Here is a 21,661-nt window from a genome sequence, read left to right as displayed (position 1 = left end):
TATATAAATATCAAAAATACATGAATAAATAAACTTTGTTCCAAACCATCTCTGCCAAAAATCCATTAGGGATAAGGGCTTAGGCTGGTTCACCACCCACTAGTACCGACAGGGTAGTAGCTCCCCAGCCCACCTACTTTCTGGTCGCTGTAGGAGCCAAAGCATTTTACCAGCATCAGCAACTCATGACCTCACAGCTTCATGTGTGCCAACAGATCTAATTCTGAGGATAATTATGAACATTTGGGGAGAAGTAAATGAGCAATTGGCTTTTTGCTTGGCACCGCTATATACAATGTCTACTGTTGCTTATGGCTTAACCCATTTCTTCCAAGTAGCAATTATATAAAATAACTTGTTTTAATACAGCACTTTATACGCAGTTTTGCCATTTATAGGTGATGTAAATAATAAGGACCATATTTATGAGTGGAGTTGCATCGTACTTGCACCACGCAATGTGGTACATGCGCAACGCAACAAAATATATGAAGCCACGTAAAGCCAGTTTGCAAGAGTAACGCAATGCAGTGCAAATCGCTGCGTTACACTGCCCTGGGAAGGTGTTCCATGGACGTTGCATGGGTGTTTCCACGCAACTCCCATGGATTCTGACACATTTCCAGGTCTACCAGAACTGGTAAACCTGGGAATGTGCCAAAATGCTATGCCTTCCCAGGGTAGGTGTAACGAGGAGAAATATCTTTATTTCTCCTCGTTTCTCCTCTTTCTATGTGTCCTGCATTCTGCAGCACACATAGAGTAATATGCCTCCGGGGATTGTTTTTGTGCAGGAAGGTGGCCCTTCCTGCTCAAAAACAATCCTTAATGCAATGGAGTCACCCTTGCATCATGGTTCAAGGGTGCCTGTCAGCCCATTGTGCGAAAGTGCTGGTGAAAGGACAGAATGAGCTGGCAATGGCACCTTTGCGGTACTGAAAATAAATCTATCCTCTACTGCTTCTCTGTGCGAGCATGTTTATTGTTGCTGGTATTTTTCTGAGGTCAGGTTTTGTTATATCTCCCTGCTCCATGCTTCTTGCCCAGCCAGAGCTGTCTACGTGCCCATTGCTGTACCTCAAAAGCCCTGGGGAGGGCACTCAACTGCGTTCATCCACATATCTATGTGGGAAACTGTGAGACCGGCCTCGTGGCGTGGGCCCTCCCGACCAGCAAGTTACCCTACAACCACGCCGCACCTCGTGGACACGGCCTTCCAGCTCCCGTGGGCCAACATCCCGAGGGCCGACCATATCCCCAACACGCATGCCCGGCCGAGGGAGAGAGGAACCCCCCAAGCCAGACCGAGAGGCGCCGACCCGGTCACACCTCTGGTCTCTCCCGAGGGAGGTTTCGATCGACCACCAGGCCCCCGGTGAGCGGGCGCCTCGCCTGCTGGGCGTCTGGAGTCCCTCCCAGACCCACCTGAACAGATCAAGGGGCCGAGCGACAGGAAACCCCATCACACCGCCCCCCAGGCACCAGACCCCTCTCCGCGAGGACTCCGGACTTCAAAGAGGAGGGGGAGTATAACAAGGGGTGCTGACGGGACGGGGGCAGAGAAGACCTGGACTGACGAGAGCCTGCTGACTTGGTCGCGGCTCGATCGCTCCCCGAACAGAAGAACGCTACCCGAACTCTCAACCACCTGAGCCCTGCGGACGCTGTCGCGGCTCCCCGAACTCTGAACCATCTGAGCCCTGCTGACGCTGTCGCGGCTCCCCGAACTCTGAACCATCTGAGCCCTGCTGACGCTGTGCGGCTCCCCGAACTCTGAACCATCTGAGCCCTGCTGACGCCGTCGCGGCTCCCCGAACTCTGAACCATCTGAGCCCTGCTGACGCCGTCGCGGCTCCCCGAACTCTGAACCATCTGAGCCCTGCTGACGCCGTCGCGGCTCCCCGAACTACGAACCTCCGGTGCCTGCTGAGTGACTCGCGGCCCGCTCCTCCAAGAGAATCGGCAGAGATTGCAGAGAGAAGCAACATCCCCTCAGCTCGAGGATTGAGAGCTGTGCGCCGGATACCTCGCAGAGACACTGATTCAAAGACTGTCCTGCTACCCCTTTTCCCCTCTTCACGAGATCGCAGCCGCTTGTGGCATTAATTCTGCACCTGCCTGCCGGATCATAAAGATCCCTGACAACCACCGATAAAAGCATATTATCTTACCACGAATTACTGTGTGGTGTCCCTCTATCCGAAGAAGAGTGTAAGTGCAGCGTGTGCGATCCTAGGTACGAGACCCTTCCAGGAAGGGCCTCTCTGCTCTTGCTCGGCCTATCTCTGGGTAAGGTGGGCCTCCGGGTGGTCGGGAACACATTCCGCAGCCTCCCCGCGGAACGCCTTCCAACATTTGGTGGCAGGCGACGGGATCCGAGCCAACACCTAGAGATCGTGCAGTAGACGGCCTACGCACTACCAAGAAGAATGGAAGGAGAAACTTCCCTAGGTGCCGCAGGCACCAACCCGAGCACGGCATTCCAAAAGGACCGGTTAGAATCTTATACGCACCGAGAACTGAAACAATTTTGCAAAGACTTTGGAATCGCTACCACCGGACTAAGCACGAAAGAGGACTTCCAGGGGGCATTAAAAACCTGGGTCGAGGCGGAAACTCCCCGGACACAAACAGAAGGAGAGCCTCCCAACGAACCACGAAGCACCCTGGGGAGGAACGGCGCCCCCGAGGGGGGCCTATCCCCAGAGGAACTAGCGGACCGAGAAAGAGGTCGCAACCACGAACTAGAACTAGCAAAATTAAAAATCGAAGGAGAGCTAAAACTAGCTGAAAAAAAACTGGTGGTGGAACAATTACGCCTACAAGGAGAACTAGAGGAAAAGAAACAACAGAGAGAACACGAAGAGAAAAAACTCCAACTAGAGCACGAACGTAGCCTAAAAGAAATCGAGCTCAAGGCTAAGAAGGCGGAGGCCCAACCCTCGGAAACCCAACCCATCTCCTCCACCGTGGAACCAAAGGTCCACATCCCCAAGAATGTGGTGAAAGAATATTATAAGAACGACGATATTCAACAATGGTTCAAGGCCTACGAAGTCGCCATGACCTCCCACCGAGTCCCGCAGAAAGACTGGGGGGCTGGGCTGTGGGGCCGGTTCCTGAGCGAGGGGAGAGATACCCTGCTGGACCTGCCCTCCACGGTGATGAACTCCTACAGTCACATGAAAGAGGCCATAGTAGCCAGATATGGGCTCACCCCTGAAATGTACCGGCAACGATTTAGAGACTGCAAAAAGATACCCGGTACCACCTGGGTGGAGTACATGAACTTTTACAGCCGGGCCTTGGACGGTTGGATCAAGGGCAGCAAGGTCTCCACCTTTGAGGAGCTATTCGACCTGATTGCTTGGGAACACTTGGCCGCTAATTGCTTCGTAGAGCTGCGCCAGCACCTCCTGGACAGCAAATTCACAGACCCTCGAAAACTGGCCGTGGAGGCTGACCGGTGGGTGAACACCCGGACCTCCCGGGGCCCCGTGGGAGACTACGGTCGCCACAGTCAGGGACCCACCCGCCAGAGGGGCGGAGGGAATCAAGGCCGGCAAAGGGAGCTCCCGGGGGGATCCCCGCTCAGCCCTCCCAGAGGACAATCTCCGCCCTTTCCAGCTCCACCTCCGGCCAGCACCGGGCCACCAGGGAGGCCGGGGCCCCGAGTGAGGATCACCTGTTTCCGCTGCCAACAGACCGGACACTATGCCAGCGACCCTCAATGTCCCCTGTACCAGCAGACCGCCACAACAACCACGCCGGCTCGACAGATGGCCTCCGTAGCCCTGGGGGAAGAGATGGAAGACTCCGAAGAATGGGAACCAGCCGCCATGGCCTTGGTCTCCCTAGGGGACCGGGAGATGGTCCCCGGAACGTCCCTGCCCGTAAACACGAAGAAGTACCGACAGCAGGTAACGGTCAACGGTCACCGCATCGAGGGCCTCCGGGACACGGGGGCGAGTGTCACGGCGGTTCATTGTCACCTGGTCTCCGAAGATCAGATCCTGCCTGGCGCATTTTGCCCCGTCATATCATCAGACAATTCCGAGAGCCTCTGCCGGATGGCCCTAGTCCCCTTCGAATGGGGGGGAGTCACCGGCAAGTTAAAGGTGGCAGTCCGAACCTCCCAGCCCGTGGACTGCCTCCTGGGCAACGACCTTGAGAATTCCCCATGGGGACAAGTGGAACGAAGAGCCCACCTCGAGATGATGGGCCTACCCGAGTGGGTATGCGCCACCACGCGCTCAATGACTCTCCGGGCGCCTTCCTCCGAGGGGGGAGAGGCCATGCCGCTAAACACCACCACCATCCCCGAGATGCAGAATACACCACCAGAGGCCAACGACCCCCTTCTGGACGAACCGACCGCTCCCGACGAAGGGTCAGTGCCTTCCGACCCCGAAACCCTGACCAAACTCGAGGACTTGCCAGAACTGGCCCAGTGGCCCTGCGAAGGGGGCCCCTCCCGTGAAGAGTTCTGCCGAGAACAATTCACCTGCCCGTCCCTCATTGGACCCCGACAACAGGCCGAGGCACAAGCAGAAGGCGACCGGACTGGCACCCACTGGGTATACTGGGAGGACGGCCTCCTGTACAGCGAACAGAAGTCGGCCGAGTTGGGATCGGCCCGGGTACTAGTGGTACCCCTACGCTTCCGAAGTCTCCTCCTGGGCCTGGCCCATGATGTACCCCTGGCCGGACACTTAGGCCAAGATAAGACCTACCAATGGCTCGTCACCCACTTCTATTGGCCCAAGATGCGAGCAAATGTTGAGGCCCACTGCAAGTCCTGCCCCACGTGCCAGGCCAGCGGAAAGAGTGGGGGCAAGCGCAAGGCTCCGCTACAGCCCTTCCCCGTCGTCAGTACCCCTTTTGAGCGGGTAGGAATCGACATTGTGGGACTGCTGGATCCCAAGACCGCCCAGGGCCACCGGTTCATCCTCGTCCTGGTGGATCATGCCACCCGTTACCCCGAAGCCATCCCTCTCCGCAACGTGACGGCCCCCGTGGTCGTTCCCCCGCGAAGTCGTGAGTGACCGGGGTACGAACTTTATCTCCCGATATATGAAGTCCCTCTGGCAGCAGTGCGGAGTATCGTACAAATTCACCACCCCGTACCACCCCCAAGGAAACGGCCTCGTCGAGCGCTTTAACAAAACACTGAAAGGAATGATCATGGGCCTCGAGGAACCCCTACGCCGGAGGTGGGACGTCCTCCTCCCATGTCTCCTGTTCGCCTACCGGGAGGTTCCCCAAAAATCCCTGGGATTCAGCCCATTCGAACTACTATATGGACATCCCGTCCGAGGACCCCTGAGCCTGGTCAAGGAGGGGTGGGAAACAACCCCCCGGGGGACCCCTCCGGATGTGTTCCGATACATCTTGGCGCTCCGCAACCAGACCCGGAAATTCGGAGAACTCGCAGAAGCGAACCTCGAGGCTAGTCAAGAAGAAATGAAGCGCTGGTATGACCAGAATGCCACGCTGGTCGAGTTTCAGCCGGGCCAACAAGTCTGGGTCATGGCCCCGGTGACACCCTGCGCTCTCCAAGATAAATGGACTGGGCCCTTCAAGGTGGTCGAGCGGAAGAGCCAGGTCACCTATCTCGTCGATGGGCAGTCCCCGCGGAACCCCCTCCGGGTTCTCCACGTGAACCGCCTCAAACCTCACTTTGTACGGACCGAATTGAGTTTACTCCTGGCCACCGACGATGGGGCCGAAGAAGACACCGAGCCCCTTCCAGACCCCCTGGGGGCGAAAGAGACCGATGGGTCTGTGGAGGGAGTGAGACTGTCAACCGCCCTCACAGCCCAACAGTCCGACGACTGCCGCCAGCTACTAGGGCAGTTCGCGGACCTCTTCTCCCTGACCCCTGGGGTCACCAACTGGTGTGTCCACGACGTGAACACCGGCGACAGCCCGCCAGTGAGACATCGGGCCTACCGGGTCCCTGATCGGGTCCGAACCTGCATCCAGACCGAGGTGGCGAAGATGCTAGACCTCGGGGTGATTGAACCCTCCGACAGCCCCTGGGCCAGCCCGGTAGTCCTGGTTCCGAAAGCGACTACCCCGGGTGTTGCCCCCGAGCTGAGGTTTTGCGTGGACTACCGAGGACTCAATGCGGTCACCCGAGCGGACGCTCACCCTATCCCCCGTGCCGACGAGCTCATTGACTGCCTTGGGGCCGCTCGCTACCTCAGCACCTTCGACCTGACTAGTGGATACTGGCAGATTGCCCTCACCGAGGGAGCCAAGGAGCGCTCCGCCTTCTCCACCCCGGATGGGCACTACCGCTTTAGGGTGATGCCGTTTGGAATGAAGAATGCCCCGGCCACCTTCCACCGGCTGGTGAACAGGGTCCTGTCCGGACTAGAGGGGTTCAGCGCAGCATACCTCGACGACATCGCGGTCTTCAGCTCCCAATGGACCGAGCACCTCCAGCACCTCCGTCAAGTCCTGCTGGCTCTGCGCCGGGCCGGCCTCACCATCAAAGCCAGTAAATGTCAAATTGGGCACGGCTCTGTAACATATCTGGGGCACCAGGTGGGAAGTGGGCAGGTCGCCCCTCTCCAGCCGAAGATCGACGCCATCTTGTCCTGGGAACCCCCCGCCACCCAAACGGAAGTCCGGGCCTTCCTGGGCCTCACCGGCTACTACCGAAGGTTTATTAAGAACTATGGCAGCATCGCAGGCCCCCTCACAGACCTAACCTCCAAAAAACACCCCAAGAAAGTACACTGGACTCCCTCCTGCCAGAAGGCGTTCGACACCCTAAAGGCCGCCATGTGCGCGGCCCCAGTGTGTAGGAGAGTAGGGTCTGCTTTCTATGTTCACCCCCACTTTTTGCTTTTGCTTTACTGGTTTTCGACTTAGATGTGGCTGTGGGCCTGCTAATCAGACCCACAGCCCTGCTGTTCTCTCTCTAAATTAATTCTATGTACTTTAGGTGCATAACCCATTTGGATAGGATCACCTTATTGGCCCCTGTACAGTGTACCCTAGGTACCCAGGGCATAGGTGTACCCTAGGCCTACCAGGGGCTGCAGCATGTATTGTGCCACCCCTGGCCTGGCCTCCCATTTTGACACAACTGGCTGATCACTCAGCTGGGGCAAGGTCGTGTAATCACCCCTTGCTTAGGTGTAGTATTCCTATACCTAACTTACATATAGACACATGTGTACCTATCAGTCACTCCTATGGCAGGCCTTGACAATCCTGGAGGCAGAGTGCTTGGTAACATGTGAGATGGTGCTCTAGCATGAGCTGAGCCTGTCTGCAGCTTTCGGAACCATGTCCTTATAGCTGTTCTATGATATAGCCTACCATATACTCTTAAAGTACCTTATAATCTTAGACGGTTATGGTAACTATGGTTTGGCTTTATCAAAACATGTCGTGTAAGGTGTCTAACACTCGGGAATAATACCCCCATGCCATTTCTGGACATGAGAATATTATCCCCCCCTTCTAGAGGGAAAGACATGTTAAAATCATACTTCAACTGTTAGCCTCTGACCAAAGCCTCAGCATCACAAAATGGATGCTGCTGCCACGACACAAGTCTGACCTCCTGCAGCTGGGAGTGATCCCAGCCAGGGAGGCCTGGACAATAGGTTTCCTGCTTGGGGAGGTGCTAGCACCTCCCCAGACAGCCTTTAGTGTATTGGGGCAGGGTGGGCTGAAAGGAATGAGACATGCCTGGGGCACACAAGGTGTTCCTTGCATAGTCCAGTTCAAACCGGCGCTGGGGCACTCCAGCCCCAGCTCTGGCGCGAAACTGGACAAAGGGAAGTGGGTGTAACCACCCCCTCCCAGGTCCCACCCATAAGGCGTGACCTAGCAGGTATCCCAGCCCCCCAGATTAGTATAAGAGTGGGAGTTGGGCCTCAAGACTTTAGATTATCCTGAACCTGCAAAACGGAACAGAAACTCTGGACCTTCGACCTTCGACGAAAGAAGAAGACTGAAGAATCTCCCTTGTAGCCAAGGAGTGGCTACCCTGTGCAAACAGGCACCATCAAGAGACTACCCTTTGCTTTGCGAAACGTTCGACGAGGAACCGACTGCAGAGCCCGACCAGAGCCTTGATTTCCAGACTTCTCCGACCCTCATCCACATCTGCAGCAGAGCTGAGATCCGTGGAGGCGACGAGCGACGTGGGACCGGCTACCTGGGAAAAGTGGCTAGTAACTTACAGCGCAGCTTCTGAGGTACCCTCGAAGTTGTGCACCGGGGATTGAGAAGCCCCAACCCCAAGCACCATCTGCACCGAAGACCAGCCCCCCACACTCCACGAGTCCTGCGTGGGGCCCTTCAGCATTTTCCTGCTTGCCGCGTCTGTCCGGTTGCTTGCCCGCTGGCTAGTGGCCTTGGTGACGACGCTCCCTGAAATCTTCTGCGCTGGTTTGGCTCCTCCTGACTGGCTCCCACTTCTCTGCAAAGAAGAAGCACCCCAGACCTTCCTGGTCTGCACCAGAAGCAAGTCCCTTGTTCTCCGTGGGTTCCGCTTGCCAAGGCTTGGTGAGTCCTAGTCCAACTTCGACGCCGCCGACAGCAAGAGCCTTCGTGGGATAGCTCGCCTCCTGGTCCTGGTCGTCCTCGACGCTTCCTGGTCCTCCTGGCTGCAGCGACAAGCTTCACCTTCACCTGCAACTCTTCACGACATCGCCTGGTTCCTTCCTGGTTCCACGTGGTCACTGGCTAGTGACCTTGACTCTGTCCCCTCTGCTTGCAGGTTTCTTCTCTTCTTGATCCCAGCCTTGGGATCCACCGGACACTCTCCCCTGACTGCCTGTCAGCATCTTTCTTCAGGCATCCATAGGAGTCGACGACGAAAACGACGCATCTCCACCCCTATGCACCCGCAGCCTGTGGGCTAGGTTACTTGGGTACTCCGGTGCTCATCAGGATAGTGACTATCCTAGTGTCTAGTTTTCAAGTCTCAACTTCCTAGCTACTCCGGAAGTGTCCTAAATCTATCTATTTCTGCGAGCGCTAGGTGGCGCTTGACCGGCATGGCCGCCTTCCACTAAGGCTCCCGGCATCGGTCCCCGCAAATCCGGCTGACTCCTCTACTGGACTGCCCTGGCCGGCTCCCTCGGAGTGCGGGGGTCCGCGAAGCTGCCCTGCCGCCCCACACCGAATCTTGGGGCGCTGCGGGCTCTGGGAGCCTCCCTAGCCGTCGCGGAACCAGACCGACGGCGTGAAGTGGCGGCTGTGGAACCGCGGCGCGGCCACGCTGAGAAATTTAGCCCGCGGCGCCCACGAGGGGTGCAGGCCTGAAACTGCTGGACTGAGGGACGCGGTGGCCGCGGGTCTGCCGCGGGTGCTGCTGGCACTGGCCCGGTGCTGCCCTGCTTCGCTGACGCCGTCCGGAGCCCCGGGGGTGCTGGATCGGACCCCCCCGCGTGGTGCAGAGCGGCGAATCAGGCGGTGAGTGGGGCTGGCCGCGACCGCTTCATCGGGGCAACTGTGGGGTTGGCTGTCCGGGGGAGCCCCCCCCCCATCGGGCCGCGTGTCGGCGGCCGGGGGGCCCGGGCCCCTGGCTCCCCCCCCCTTCTCCCTCCCCTCTCCTCCTGGTTGCGGCGCGGAACCGGCTCCATCGACCCCAGACCGGCTGCGGACTCCGGGTGCGGGGGGGCCCTCGCTGATTCGGGCCGCATACCGGCGGCCGGGGGGGGTGTACGTGCTGTCCCCCCCCCTCTTCCCCCCCCTCCATCGCTTGGACTCCCGGCTGCGGACCCTGACGAGTGACACCTTGCCCCTCCTGGGGACTGAGGGGAGACCCGGCTAACTGTTCCCTTGGAGACCTGGGCTGCGCCGGAGGTTGCGGCCCTGCGACGGCCGGCTGGGGGGCCCCCGAGCGGCGGCCGGGGGCCTGGAACTGAGACCTACATTGCTGGACCCCGCTTTGCTGAGATGCCCGGCGGGGCTTGACCGCTGAGGCTGGTGCTACCCAGCCGTTCCCGGCCGGTGGTCCTCCCGGACGGGCCTCCTGTTGGTCCCGCGGCAGCCCGGCGGCCCGTTGCCGTCCCGCAGGTGTATCACCGGCTAGTTGCCCTCCTTCGCTGACGGACGGCCCAGAAATGGGTAAGGACAGAGCCGCCAAGCCGGCGTCCGGGGCCACCCAAACCAGGATGGACAAATTCACAACCTCCGACAAGGGGCCCGGCCCCACGGGCGAACAGGCCCCGGCCCCTGCTGCAGACCTGGCTGCCATCCTGCAGGCCATCAACTCGTCCCGCGCCTCGCTCGAGGGCATGGTGGGTGAGGTCAAAGTGGACGTCGCTCTTCTCCGGCAAGATCTGAGGAACGCCACCGCCCGCATTTCGGAAGCCGAGTCCCGGATATCCACGGCCGAGGACGACATCCGCCATCTGCAAGACCAGGTTCGGGAGCTGACCACCCACTCTAAGGAGTTGCACCGCCGGGTCGAAGATGCAGAAAACCGCGCTCGACGCAGCAACCTGCGCTTGGTGGGTTTCCCGGAGGGAGTTGAATCGGGCCGGGCGGACGACTTCATGGAGCGTTGGTTCCGATCCTGGATGCCGGCGGACAGCCTGTCGGCTTCGTTCGTGGTGGAGAGAGCCCACCGCTCCCTGGCCCCCAGGCCCCCAGGGGCTCCACCCCGGCCGTTCATCCTCAAGCTCTTGAACTTCCGTGACCGAGATGCCATTCTCCGTGAAGCCCGGCGCATGGATGCCCTCCACTATCAGAACCACAAAATCATGGTCTTCCCGGACTACACCCGCGAAGTCCAGGAGCTGCGCCGCTCCTACACTGAAGTGAAACAAAAGCTGCGCTCCCTGGGACTCCAATACCAGCTCCAATTCCCGGCCCGCCTCCGGGTCGTCTTCCAGCAAAAGACTCTCTTCTTCGATACACCGCGGGCGGCCTGGACCTGGTTGGCGGAGGAGCACCCCTTGCAGCGCTCTGGGCGCGGATCGCCTCTGGGTCCACGGGGGAGACGGGGGAGACCCCGGACATCGAAGACCCGTCGGCGGCATCGGACATTGCCCCGGGAGCGCACAACGGGGGAGGCGATCACCACGCGCTCTGGGGGCCGGCCAAGCCAGAGATCGAGAACCTCATCGGCCTCCTCAGCCGCACACACCAGTCCCGTGGCGGATGGGCAGCGGGCCGCGTCACCTTGGCTTACAGGCCCTGCAACCCACCCGGTCGAGTTGGTGGACACTTCGGACCTCTCTCGCAGCCCTACCATTTGACTTTCTTTGCTTACCTTTGGGGTGGGGGGGGTGGGAGATGCCTGGGCGGGGGTGGAACGTCCCGTTGTCAGTGTTGCTCTAGGCCAGGGCAGGTAAATCAGGCTTGACCTTTGATGTATCAGGGGTCCACTAGCGCTCAAGCCCAAGCGTTTTAGTTTGGTGGTTCTTCCATTTGGTTCGGGCGACAGATGCTTCCGTTTTTGAAGTATAGGGCGGGGGGTGGGGGGTTGGGGTTGGTTTGGGGTTGCTTCTTCCTCGTTGGGGAGATTTTGTTGGTGGGGGGTGACTCCCTCTTATCTGTTGTGCTAAGGTATCATGTACTGTCTATCCCGCTCTCTCACCCGACGCTCCGCTGTCCTTCCTCTCTGGGAACATGCTCAGACGCGCCTCCACTGGCCCATTCTTCTGTCCTTGACTATGGCTGACCCACCTGTCCCTAGGGCCGCCATGCGCATACTTTCCTGGAACGTTAATGGCCTCCTGGATCGTTTCAAACGCATGGCGGTCCTCAAATATGCACAACGGGCAGAGATCGATGTACTCCTCCTCCAGGAGACTCACTTGTTGGGTAACAACTGCCCCTTCCTTGGCCGTTACGGTTATGACAGGGTATGGCACTCAGGTTTTGCTCGGGGATCCCGGGGGGTGGCCATATTGCTTCGCAAGTCCTTTCCCTTTGTCCTGACTCGGGTGCTTTTGGACCCCCAGGGTATGCTACTGGTAGTGTGTGGCACTCTGGAGGGCCGACCCCTTACCCTGATGTCCCTCTACGCGGCGCCGTCCCTCCTGCCGTCGGCCCTTTCCCACGCAGCGGATATCCTCCCGACACTTCCTGCAGGTGCCCTGATACTCGGCGGGGACTTTAACGCTGTCTACTCGCCCCACATGGACTCGACGGGTCCGGTCTCTTTGACCCGCGTCGCCCGCGCAAAACAACTCTCCTCTTGGGCGGAATCCCAGGGCCTCTGCGATGTCTGGAGGATCTGGCACCCGCAGACGCGCCAATACACCCACACGTCGGCGGCCCATCACTCCCACGCCCGGATCGACCTCATCTTTGTGCCCTCTACCGACTGCGCGGGGGTGCGGGACGCACGCATTCTTCCGAGGGGCCTTTCGGACCACTCGCCGGTGCTCCTCGCTCTCGGTCCCCCCCCCCTCTCTGCCCGTCCGATATGGCGTCTGAACGCTTGGTTACTTCACGACAAGGCTTTTCGGAGGGCGGTCGGGGGCGAGATAGCCGACTACTACTCTCATAATGAGGGCTCTGTCGTCTCCCCCGCCGTCCTCTGGGAGGCCGGCAAGGCGACTGTTCGGGGCGCCGCTAAAGGGCACCTGCAACGTCAACGACGGGCTCAATCCCAGAAGCTCGCGGACTGTGAGGCCCAAGCCTTAGAACTGGAGCGTAGTCTGAGAAACTTAGACGATGCCACACGGTCTCGTCGTTTGGCCTTCCTGCGGGAAGAGATTCGCCTGCACTCCCTGGAAGCGGCGAAGATCCTATGGCGCTCCTCGGTGGCCCGGGTGTACGGTTGGGGAGACAAAAACGGCACTCTTCTCCACCGCCTGGCGACCTATCCCCGGGCGGGCAGGATCATCCCAGCCATCGCGGACCCTGCAGGTGGCGTCCACACGGTCTCAGTGGCAATAGCCCAGGCATTCGCTGACTACTACTCCCGGCTGTACCGTCTCCGACCGTCCACGCTCTCCCTGGACGAGTTACTGGGAACAAACGGGGCGACACTAGCGCGGCTGCAGCCTGAGATTTCTGAGACCCTGGATTCGCCGATCGAGCTGCAGGAGATTGAAGAGGCGATCGGCCGCCTGGCACCCGGGAAGACCCCGGGACCCGACGGGTTCCCCCAGGAATATTACGCTCACTACCGTGAGACACTGGCCCCGAGGCTTCGGGACCTCTTTGCGGCCGTGGTGGAGACGGGCTCGTTCCGGCCCGAAACGGATACAGCAACCATAGTTGCACTCCCCAAGACACAGCCTCCCTCGCGGTCCTGTTCCGACTACCGGCCGATATCCCTTATTAACACAGAACTCAAAATCTATGCCACGGTCCTGGCACAGCGGTTACGCCCATCGCTCGCCTCCCTGGTCCATCCGGACCAATGTGGCTTTATGCCGGAGCGGGGGACCAGACACTGTCTACGGCGCCTCCACCTCGCGATGGCGCACCGCGGCCGCCTTTCCCCCTATCTGGCCCTCCTCTTGGTCGACTTTGAAAAAGCCTTTGATTCCGTGGGATGGGCGTACTTGGGTGAGGTCCTGGAGCGTATGGGCTTCGGTCCCCGGTTCCGAGCCATGGTAATGGTCCTCTATGCGCACCCGCGGGCCCGTGTGTTGGTCAATGGGGCACTTTCTCGCCCGTTTCCCATAGGCCGGGGGATGCGCCAGGGTTGTCCACTCTCGCCCCTCCTTTTCGCTCTGGCGATGGAACCCCTGGCGGTGCTGATTCGCGCGGATCCCGTTCTTCGAGGATGGGAATGGCCAGATGTAGCCCCCGACAAGATCGCCCTATACGCGGACGACGTCCTCCTCTATCTCTCGGACCCAGCGACCTCGGGACCCCGGGTCCGTCGGATCCTCCATCGATTTGGCCAAGCGTCGGGTCTTCACCTGAACCCCAAAAAATCCGTCCTAGTCCCGCTACACCCGTCGCGGGAATGTTTCGACTGGCAGTCGGACATTCCCCTCCGGAGACTCTCCTTTAAATACCTGGGGATTTGGGTCACCCTCCTCCCGGAACTCTGCTGGGCCCTTAATGTGGCTCCGGTAGTCAACAAAACCAGGTCAGACATGCTCCGGTGGCAGTCCCTCCCATTGAATCCGCTAGGAAGAGTCGCTCTATACAAGATGATGATCCTCCCCAAATTTCTTTACATACTACAAAATACTCCATGCCCTTTTCCGCGCCCGTGGTTCCGAGACCTGGATAAAATGGTGACCAAATTCCTTTGGGGCGGCGGTAGGCCTCGGCTGGCCTTGGATCGATGCAGGGTCCCCTCCTATGATGGCGGCCTGAGTATGACCAATCTATATCTTTACTATCTGGCCACCCAGTTACTGGTGATCCATGACTGGTTCTCGGGAGGCTGGGGCGACCCGGCTTATCGTCTCGAGGTGCAAGGCCTTGGGTTCTCCTCCATCCAAAACATGCTCTATGGCTCAACGGTCCCCCTATCACTCCCCGACGTCGTGCGGGCTCCCTTCCTCGCGCGGCACTGCGGCACACTAGATGGTCGGGGACGTCCACACAACTCACTCCGCTTTGGCACGGGACCTGGCTGCGGGAGGTGGTGGGATTGGCGGGCTTTCGGCAGTGGGATCTCCTTGGTATCTCCTGTCTGGGCGATTTATGGCGTGGGAGCCGCATGTGTTCCTTCCAAGAGCTTCAGACCCGCTTCTCGCTGCGGCCCTCCCAATTCTACCGCTACCTTCAACTGCGCCACGCGGTCCGGGCTCACGTCCCTCTAGACTCCAGACTGCCTCCCCATAGCCCACCTGAAGCTCAGGTGATGCTGGGGTATCTGGGAAAGGGGGAATATCCCGCATTTACAAATCCCTGATTAACAATTCCCCTGTGGACTGGAGCGGGCTCAAACAGCGATGGGAGGCCTGGGTGGGACCCCTGGATGAGGCGGACTGGAGGGACGCCCTTATGGGCCCTCGGTCGCTTACCACCTCCGCTAGGCTGCGGCTCATCCAAATCTACTACCTCCACACCGCCTATCTGACTCCGGACCGCCTGTACCGGGCGGGCCTCCGTGTGGACGCCTCCTGCACCCGTTGTGGGGTGGCTCCGGCAGATTTTTTCCACATGGTGTGGTCTTGTTCCCGTCTAGACGATTACTGGGCAGCGATTGAAACTGAGCTAGCGGAGGTCTTGGGTTGGGAGGTTCCCCATGAGCCTAGAATGGCCCTGCTGGGCATCATGGACGGGATCGACGGGTCCCGTAACGAAAAGTACTTCCTCACCACTGCCCTTATGGTGGCTAAGAGAGACATAGCGGCAGTATGGTCACAACCGGACCCGCCCAGAGTGGCTACCTGGAGTAGAGGGGTGGATTGGTGTGCGGCCCAGGAGCGGTCGTTGTGTGCTGCGCGGGGCTGCCCCAAAAAATTCCGCAAGATATGGGGGAAATGGCTGGGGGGCATGATTTGAAAGGTGGGGGCGCAGGGGGTGGGGACGGAGGATGGGGGAGGGTGGGAGGGTCTTTGCAATGGTTTATTGATGCTTATCCGAATGCAGTTACTGATGCCTTGTTCAATGCACTGCTGTATCTCATTCTTGATACTGTTCTTTATGCCGCAAAACACAATAAAAATTTGTTTATCAAAAAAAAAATCTATCTATTTCTAAACTGTAACATTGCTATTGACTTTTACGCATTACGCGTGAGTGTTTCCACTCTGCACACGAATCCCGTGGGCCTCCCACTTCCTAACTAACGCTAGTGTAGTGTAGCCCCAGCGATTCCCTAGGCCTAGGCCTATTCTATTTCCGTGACAGTGGTTCTTATACCACTTATTTAGTATATGGTTTGCGTGGCCCCTAGGGCCTAACTGTATTACTTACCTGTGTGACTTACTGTATGCATTAATAAGACTGTGTTGTACTTACCTCTAAACTCATAAAGAGTGCTGAGGGTTTGCTTAGAATAAATACACTTTATTTTATATATATATCTGTTGTGGTGTCCTTTCATTTGGTATTCAAGGGATTATATATGGTATCACAGCTGGCTTCACATGCCATTCAGAGTTTAGCCTAAGACTGCCCTTGTCCATGCTACCACTAGGATAGCTGGTCTATAAGGTTGACTTTACAACCAATCACCATAAGGGTATTTGGACTGATATAAGGTGTACACTATAACTAGTGACATCATATATCAGGCCAACTTCTCACATTGGTGAGCAGCGGTTGGGATCTGAGCTTGCTGTTGTAATACCATTGTAATCTTGAGATACTAAATTGAAAGATCACACAGATATTGTCTAGGTACATATAACATAGTTTATAATACTTAAGTCCTACTGGACTTAGTGGTTGTAGGTTGAAGGGAGTAACACACCCTGACTACAACTACTAGAGAGGTTTAGTAGAAACAACTAGTGTAGGTAGGTGCACACACCACACCCTCACTAGATCATGCCTCTGGGAGGAGATCAAGTAGATGCTCTCTCAGGAGGGGCAGGTCTGCAGAAGACCCCCTCTAGGTATGATACCTTAACATTCCAGGAGATGAGACATTTGTGTACCTCCAGAGGAATAAAACAGGGTGCAAACCCTACCCTCCTTCAGTTAAGACAACTCCTAGAGGAGTATGATGCTCAGAGAGCATCTCAGGAAGGTGCCCTAGGCACAGAGGAGGGTCTACCCACCACAGAGGAGTCAGATGGGGCTTCAGATGGGGAGGTAGACAGCCAGAGCCAAGTAAGGAGACTTAGCCAGGCTAACTTAAGTTTACATGGGAGTTTGCATGGGGTCCCCCCATACAGACCCACAAGTAGACATTCACAGAGAAGCAGGAGGGACAGATCCCCTTCAAGGGAATCCATCCACTCCCATGTCTCTAACATCTCTAATGCTTCCTCTCACAGGGGAATGACTTCACCTGAGAGAAAGGAGCATGCAGCCAGAATGAGGGAGGCTAATCTGAGGATTCAGAGGGAAGAACTTGCCCTTGCCAAAGAGAAGCTTGCTCTGGCTAGAGAACAAAAGTTAAGTGGGTTAGAACCCACTGGTGGCAGCAACATTCCTAGAGATAGAGACAGGCACTATGATAATAGAAACCTGAGCAAGATTGTCCCTCCCTACAAGTGTGGGGATGACATCCACAAATGGATAACTGCTTTGGAGAGAGCTTGCAAAGTACAGCAGGTACCCCAAAGTCAGTGGGCAGCTATCTTGTGGCTCTCCTTCTCTGAGAAAGGAAGAGACAAGCTCCTCACAGTTAGTGATGAGGATGCAGATAATTACACTGTCCTGAAGAGTGCTCTGATTGATGGGTTTGGCCTAACCACTGAACAATACAGGTTGTTGTTCAGGGATACCCAGAAGACACAGACTCAGGACTGGACTGACTTTGTAGATTGTGCCACTAAGGCTCTGGAAGGCTGGCTATTGGGAAGTAAGGTTAAGGACTATACAGGATTGTATAATTTGATCATGAGAGAACAAATACTTAACAACTGTCAAAACCAGCTATTGCATCAACACCTGATTGATTCTGATCTGACTTCTCCCCAAGAATTGGGAAAGAAGGCAGATAGATGGGTCAGGACTAGAGTTAAGCAGAAAAACCAGAACCAGGGCGGTGATCAGAAAAAGGCAGACCAGAAGGGTAATGAGCAGAAACAAAAAGACCAGAAGTCTTCACCAGGCCCCCAAAAGGCTCAGGGGGAGGGTGGTTCCAAAAAGGATAAGAAGAAAGAAGGCCAAAAGAAACCATGGTGCAACTATTGTAAGTCTACCTCACATTGGTTTAGTGAGTGCACCAAAAAGGATAAGCCCCCAACCACCATTGCCCCTAAGGCAACTGTACCCCCTAGTTCAGCTGTAAGTGGTGGTTCCCAGCAAAAGGGTGTAGTAGGGTTAACCCTGGGAACTGAGGAGGATTCTGGCCTAGTCAGAGTACCTACTCAGGCTGTCCTGATCTGTGATGGGGACTTAGCTTTGTCCTCTACTGTAGGCCCCAGTAACCTGGGCAAGTACAGACAGACACCTTTTATCAACCAAAGAATGGCTCAGGCCTACAGGGACACTGGAGCTAGTGTCACAATGGTGACACCTGCTTTTGTGGACCCTGGACAGATCATACTAGGTGAGAATTACCTAGTGACCAACGCTAGCAATGCCACTACCTCCCATAGTGTGGCTATTGTTAACTTCTCCTGGGGAGGGGTAACTGGCCTCAAGAAAGTTGTTGTTAGTTCAGACCTTCCTGTAGAGTGTTTACTGGGCAATGATCTTGAAACTTCAGTTTGGTCTGAAGTGGAGTATAGGACCCATGCAGAAATGCTGGGGATAGATGCACATGTCCTTGCTGTGACCAGGTCACAGGCCAAAAAGTGCAACACTGAACAAGTGCTGGATCCTGAAACTATGGACCAGTCACAATCCAAGAGAAAGAGCAGTAGGGTTAAGGCTGTGCCTTCCCCCCTGCCTCAGGTGGTGGATCAGCCCTCCCAGGAGGATGATTCTGAGAGCCCTGAAGGAACTGTCCTAGAAGAGCTTGAACCTGATCAGGTTGAGTTTCTTGGGACAGGGGGACCTTCCAGGGCAGATCTGAGGCAGGCTCAATTAGACTGCCCCTCTCTTGAACCCCTCAGACAGCTGGCTGCTGCTGAGGCTGCAGGGAATGCTCAAGGTACCCATAGAGTGTATTGGGATGAAGGGCTACTGTACTCAGAGGCTAGAGACCCCAAGCCTGGTGCATCCAGGAGGTTGGTCATACCACTGAAGTTCAGAGGCTTCCTTCTAACCTTGGCCCATGATATTCCCCTTGCAGGACATTTAGGCCAGAACAAGACTTGGGACAGGCTTGTCCCTCACTTTCACTGGCCCCATATGTCAGAAGATACTAAGGAGTTTTGTCGCTCCTGTGTCACCTGCCAAGCCAGTGGCAAATCAGGTGGCACCACAAAGGCCCCCCTCATACCACTACCAGTGGTGGGGTCCCCTTTGAAAGAGTGGGCATAGATATTGTAGGACCAATGGACCCACAAACAGCATCTGGGCACAGATTCATACTGGTGATAGTGGACCATGCCACCAGGTACCCAGAAGCAATTCCCCTGAGGACCACAACAGCTCCTGTTGTGGCAAGGGCCCTGCTTGGAGTATTCTCCAGAGTGGGCTTTCCAAAGGAGGTCATTTCTGACAGAGGTGCCAACTTTATGTCAGGATACTTGACGGCAATGTGGAAGGAGTGTGGTGTTAACTATAAGTTCACTACACCCTATCACCCACAGTGCAATGGGCTTGTTGAGAGATTCAACAAGACCCTAAAGGGAATGATAAAAGGATTACCAGACAAGCTTAGGCGAAGATGGGACATCCTTTTACCCTGCCTTCTGTTTGCTTACAGAGAGGTCCCACAAAAGGGGGTTGGCTACAGCCCGTTTGAGCTTTTGTTTGGGCATCCTGTAAGAGGACCCCTGTGTTTGGTAAAGGAAGGATGGGAGAGACCTCTCAGACAACCCAAACTAGACATAGTGGATTATGTACTTGGTCTCTGCTCCAGGATGGCAGAGTATATGAAGAAGGCTTCTAAAAACCTTGAGGCAAGCCAAGAACTCCAAAAAGCTTGGCATGACCAAAAGGCTGTACTGACTGTTTACCAGCCAGGACAGAACGTGTGGGTGTTGGAGCCAGTGGCCCCAGCAGCACTCCAAGACAAATGGTCTGGACCCCACACTATTGTTGAGAAAAAGGGAGAAGTCACCTACTTGGTGGACCTTGGGACTCCCAGAAGCCCCCACAGGGTGCTTCATGTCAACAGATTGAAGGCATATGTTGACAGGGCAGACATGGGGCTACTCATGGCTACAGATGAGGGGCAGGAGGAAGAGAGTGACCCTCTCCCAGACCTGTTGACTCAGAACCCTGATGATGGCTCAGTTGATGGTGTGGTCTTTTCTGACAGCCTCACTGTCCATCAGCAACAGGACTGCAGACAAGTTCTGCAGGCCTACAGACATATGTTCTCTCTGACCCCAAGTCAGACAAACTGGTGCACCCATGAGGTGGACACTGGTGACAGTCTGCCTGTGAAGAGTAAAATCTACAGGCAACCTGACCATGTCAGGGACTGCATAAAAGTTGAGGTACAAATGATGTTGGAGCTGGGAGTCATTGAACCTTCAGAGAGCCCTTGGGCTAGTCCTGTAGTCCTTGTGCCAAAACCTCACACCCAAGATGGTAAGAGAGAGATGAGGTTTTGCGTGGATTACAGAGGTCTCAATGCTGTCACTAGGACAGATGCCCACCCAATACCTAGGGCAGATGAGCTCATTGACAGACTGGCAGCTGCTAAGTTTTTGAGCACATTTGACCTAACAGCAGGCTACTGGCAAATCAGACTAGCTGAGAGTGCAAAGGCCAAAACTGCTTTCTCGACCCCAGGAGGACATTATCAATTTGTGGTAATGCCCTTTGGTTTGAAGAATGCACCTGCCACTTTCCAAAGGCTGGTGAATCAAGTCCTTACTGGGTTGGATGATTATTGTGCAGCTTATCTTGATGATATTGCTGTCTTTAGCTCCACCTGGGAGGATCACCTGGTCCACCTGAGGAATGTTTTAGAGGCCCTGCAAAAGGCAGGCCTCACTATCAAGGCCACTAAGTGCCAGATAGGGCAGAGCAAGGTTGTATACCTGGGCCACCTAGTTGGTGGGGGTCAGGTTCAACCACTGGAGAGCAAGATCCAGACCATAAAGGACTGGGCTCCTCCAACTACCCAGACTCAGGTCAGAGCTTTCTTGGGCCTGTCTGGGTACTACAGAAAGTTTGTTAAGAACTATGGGTCCATAGTGACACCACTTAATGACTTGACCTCCAAGAAGATGCCAAAGAAAGTTCAGTGGACAGTAAGCTGTCAAAAAGCATTTGATGACCTGAAGCAGGCCATGTGCAGTGCACCTATTCTGAAAAGTCCAGACTACTCCAAAGAGTTCATTGTCCAGACAGATGCTTCTGAGTTAGGTGTGGGAGCTGTTCTTTCACAACTGAATGTAGATGGTCAAGACCAGCCCATTGCTTTTATAAGTAGAAGGCTGACCCCTAGAGAGAAACGTTGGTCAGCTATTGAGAGGGAGGCCTTTGCTGTGGTTTGGGCCCTGAAGAAGCTGAGGCCATACTTGTTTGGCACTCACTTCAAGATTCAGACAGACCATAAGCCCCTCTTGTGGCTAAATCAGATGAAGGGTGAAAATCCCAAACTTCTTAGGTGGTCCATTTCCCTACAGGGGATGGACTTCACAGTGGAACATAGACCTGGGACTGACCATGCCAATGCAGATGGACTCTCCAGATATTTCCACTTAGAACATGAAGACTCAACTGGTCAAGGTTAGTTTAATGTCCCTAAGTTTGGGGGGGGGTTGTGTAGGAGAGTAGGGTCTGCTTTCTATGTTCACCCCCACTTTTTGCTTTTGCTTTACTGGTTTTCGACTTAGATGTGGCTGTGGGCCTGCTAATCAGACCCACAGCCCTGCTGTTCTCTCTCTAAATTAATACTATGTACTTTAGGTGCATAACCCATTTGGATAGGATCACCTTATTGGCCCCTGTACAGTGTACCCTAGGTACCCAGGGCATAGGTGTACCCTAGGCCTACCAGGGGCTGCAGCATGTATTGTGCCACCCCTGGCCTGGCCTCCCATTTTGACACAACTGGCTGATCACT

Source organism: Triturus cristatus, chromosome 4_1 (assembly GCF_964204655.1).
Source record: "Triturus cristatus chromosome 4_1, aTriCri1.1, whole genome shotgun sequence".
Classification (NCBI taxonomy): domain Eukaryota; kingdom Metazoa; phylum Chordata; class Amphibia; order Caudata; family Salamandridae; genus Triturus; species Triturus cristatus.
Note: the sequence above shows the minus strand (reverse complement) of the source record.